This window comes from Rhinolophus sinicus, chromosome 3, assembly GCF_057876585.1.
Source record: "Rhinolophus sinicus isolate RSI-liver-muscle chromosome 3, RSI-T2T, whole genome shotgun sequence".
NCBI classification, from domain to species: domain Eukaryota; kingdom Metazoa; phylum Chordata; class Mammalia; order Chiroptera; family Rhinolophidae; genus Rhinolophus; species Rhinolophus sinicus.
The window spans coordinates 129510093-129514106 of record NC_142503.1 but is presented as its reverse complement, the minus strand read 5'-3'; the positions used below and the strand labels follow the sequence as shown (position 1 = coordinate 129514106).

At 35.6% G+C, this 4014-nt stretch overlaps 1 pseudogene; it reads right to left on the bottom strand.

Moving 5' to 3' along the window:
- Positions 1-364: 364 nt before the first annotated feature.
- On the bottom strand, positions 365-557 carry LOC109439346 (cytochrome c oxidase subunit 7C, mitochondrial pseudogene; annotated as a pseudogene).
- Between the last annotated feature and the right edge of the window lie 3457 nt (positions 558-4014).

Here is a 4014-nt window from a genome sequence, read left to right as displayed (position 1 = left end):
ACACCTGTTATTACTTGTTTTGTTGACAATAGGCATCCTAACGTGTGAGGAGGTCTCTTATTGTGGTTTTGATTTTCATTTCCCTAATAGCTAGTGAAGTTATGCATTTTTCATATATCAGTTGGCTGTTTGTATCTCTTCTTGGGATGAAGTGTCTGTTCATTTCCTCTGCCCATTTTATTGTTTTGCTTTTGTTTTTCAATGATCGCATTTTGTATTTCAGAGAAGAGGCATTAAGGATTCATGCCATTAGTTTATTTACAAACATATCTAGTATATTGAGTTTGAGTTTGATCCATTTTTCAAAGTGACTGCACCTCTTAAAATGCTCCTCTTCATATCTTCTTCATGCAGTAAAACATCTTTATTTCTTAAGCAGTTGTTGTCTTGCTATAAAGAAAAGGTGCGGCAAATCCAGATCCAAAGGACAGAATCATCATCACTAGCAACTGCCACTTGTTTCCCACTGAAAACGGCGCATTCTTCCCTGGGCCCTCCTCATAGTGGCTCCTCCGGACCACAGAGGTTGTGAACCACTGGATGCCCTGTCCCAACATGTGGCTGTTGGGAGGCCTGTGAAAGGCACAGAGACCAAAAAAGTAGGAAATGCTTCTGCCCATTTTTAAACTGGATTGTTTGTTCTTTTGTTGTTGAGTTGTATGAGTTCTTTATATAGTTTGGATATTATCCCCTTATCGGAGGTGTTGTTTGCAAATATCTTCTCCCATTTGGTTGGGTGCCTCCTTGTTTTGTTGATGGTTTCTTTTGTTGTGCAGAAGCTGTTTAGTTTGATCAAAACTTCTTTTTGTGGTATGTTTTATACAATAAGATATTAAAAGCAACCCTCCTAGTAAATAAATGTGCAGTTTATAAATAAGGCAGTTAAAAACTCCCTCGATTCAACTTTCCACTAATTGCTTGTGCACAGAATAATTATATGCTATTTTGATGAGGGGCATTTTCTACTTTGTCTTAAAGGGTTTTTAGGGGATTTAGAAATGTGATATATGTTGTCTGATGTTCATTGCCACTTTATCCATGGTTGCTAAGACATGGAAACAACCAAAGTGTCCTTTGATAGATGATTGGATAAAAAAGATGTGGTATATATACACAATAGAATACTATTCTGCCATAAGAAGAGATGAAATAGTACCATTTGTGACAACATTGATGGATCTTCTGATTATTATGCTAATCATTATGCTAAGTCAGACAGAAGTGTAGAGAATCATATGGTTTCACTGATATAGGGTATATAAAACTGAAAACAACAAAAGAACAAGACAAACAAACGAAGAAAAAAGACTCTTAGACACAGACAATAGTTTAGTGGTTATCAGAGGGTAGTGGGGAGGGGATGGTAGATGAGTGTAAGGGGGATCAAATATATGATGATGGAAAGAGAAATGCCTCTGGGTGGTGAACACACAATGTGATATATAGATGATGTATTACAGAATTGTACACCTGAAACCTATGCAACTTTACTGACAATTGTCATCCCAATAAACTTTTATTAAAAAAAGAAATTTGTTTATAAGTAGCTCATAAACATTCCTTATGTAAAAGAATGAAGGTTGAGGGACTACTAATAACTCTGTAAGAGTTTTTATGAACACTTGGCTTTTTTATTCTCTGCTATACCAAGATACAAATTCCTTAATTTCAGTTTCCTGCTTTCCTGTGAATCTTAATTTCTTCCTGGTGTTTCCTCTCTGCAAGTTTTCCCTTTTTTTCTATTATCTTTTTTATCTGAATATTAATTTTGTAAACCTGTCTTTTTTCTTAGATCTCACCTAGGTAGGAGTTAACTTAGTTCACTTTTGATGTTCCCGTGGAGTTCTCTTGGTCTGTCCTTCAGCAGAATTGTCCTTCCTTTGGGATATTAATATCACTTTGGTGGGTATGGTGGGATAAGCACGTGAGGGAGGGCAGCAGGAAGACGCCCATCTTATGTGCACAGCCTTCTTGGTTGTGTTCTTCAGTTTTGTCTCTTAAGCCATATGTAGCAATTTTGTAAATTTTGATTCCATCAAATAATCTCTTTTTATATACGTTTTGAGTCCTGATATATTTGGACTCATTTCTCATATTTTGTTTTGCTCCACGTGCTCTTGTTTTTTTCTTTTCTATTTTCATCTGTCTTCTGCTGCATTTATAATTTTTTTCTCTCTGCTGATTTAGAAAATGTAGAGTGTCTTCCTTTTCTTAGGCAAATATCGAGAAATTATGTGTGTGTGTTATTTTATACCATTTCCCTCCTTGTATGTACTACTCCTTCTCTATGGGAATACTTTTTGACTTGCTGGTTTACTATCTTCAGAATGAACTCAGTGGCAGTTGAATCAAACTACCCTCCAGCTATACATTAGGACAGTAAACTCAGAGTTTATTAAATGAGCTCAAAAATTACAGTTCCAATGCTCATTTAGAAGACTATAATAGAAAACCATTTAATACAATAATGAGAACATGAATTCATTGCCTTCTGCCTCAGAGCCTTTGCCCCTGATGTGTCCTCCGCCTGGAGTGACTTTCACCTTGTAACCTCGTGATGTTCCTTCACTTCTTCTAGTCTCTGCTCCTAGACAAACATGTGCACATGTGAATAAAGATGAATCTCAGAAAGGTGTATTGCAGTGTTGTATTTCATAGACAAAAATAAATGAATACAAGGAACGGCTGTATAAAAGGTATTATGTCCATAATATGGGACATAATGTTGCAGAGGATCTGTGTGTTAACGTAACAAGACATACAAATTTATCACTGAGTTTATAAAATCGGTTACAGAATGGAATACTCAATATACGAGGTTAGACAATGAAGTTCACAAACTTGTTGCAAAGATGTTGCTTGTCTTTATAGATATCAGAAGAATTATTCATTATGAATTTGTACCAACTGGACAAACAGTTAACCGAGTTTACTATTTGGAAGTGCTGAAAAGGCTGCATGACAAATGTAGATGACCTGAAGTTTTCCTCAAAAATTCATGGCTCTGGCATCATGACAATGCACCAACTGAGACAGCACTGTCTGTGAGGGAATATTTAGCCAGTAAACAAATAACTGTATTGGGACGCCCTCCCTACTCATCTGATCTGGCCCCCAATGACTTCTTTCTTTACCCAAGGATAAAGGAAATATTATTTACCTGGGATTAAAGGACATTTTGATGACATTCAGGACATCAAGGGTAATGCGACGAGAGCTCTGATGGCCATTCCAGAAAAAGAGTTCCAAAACTGCTTGGAAGGGTGGACTAGGCACTGGCGTCGGTGCATAGCTTCCCACGGAACTACTTCGAAGGTGACCATAGTGATATTCAGCAATGAGGTATGTAGCACTTTTTCTAGGATGAGTTCGCAAATTTAATTGTCAGACCTCATATATGTATTATAATAAAGTATAAATGAAATATATATTTTCTGTCAATTGACGTCTATAGTGAAAAACCTGGAAACTTCAGTCCAAAGTAATCAAGATGAAAAAGAGTGAGGGTAATAAGTGATGGAAAAATGAGAATTGGGAGTGGTATTCAAAGGGGACTTTAGTCTATCTGTAATGTTTTATTATTTTTAATAATTAATATGTTTATGAATTCCTCTTATTGTTAAAATTAATAACAGTCATAGGCATTATAGACATTTATCCATGTTCTTTTCACTCACCAATAAAGGGGGAAAGTAGAAAATGACATCTTCATAAGATTTTATTCAACTACCCCGTGTATATGTAGTTTTTCTTCCTCTGGGATCATATAGCTTTTAGTTTTCATTCCTCTTAGGGTCCTACTCTTTAACTGTATTATACTTATGCATATTTTTGTCTTCCCCAGTGGACTGTACATTAGTATGTTATCTTTTATATAGTCTTAAGATCTAGTAAATTACCACACTTATACTAAAATTCCACAAGTGTTGATAGATTTATTTTGAACTGAGGTAAGAAATCAGGTAAATAGCACAAGATGAGAGTTCCCAAAATTATTTCTAGATAATAGTTTTT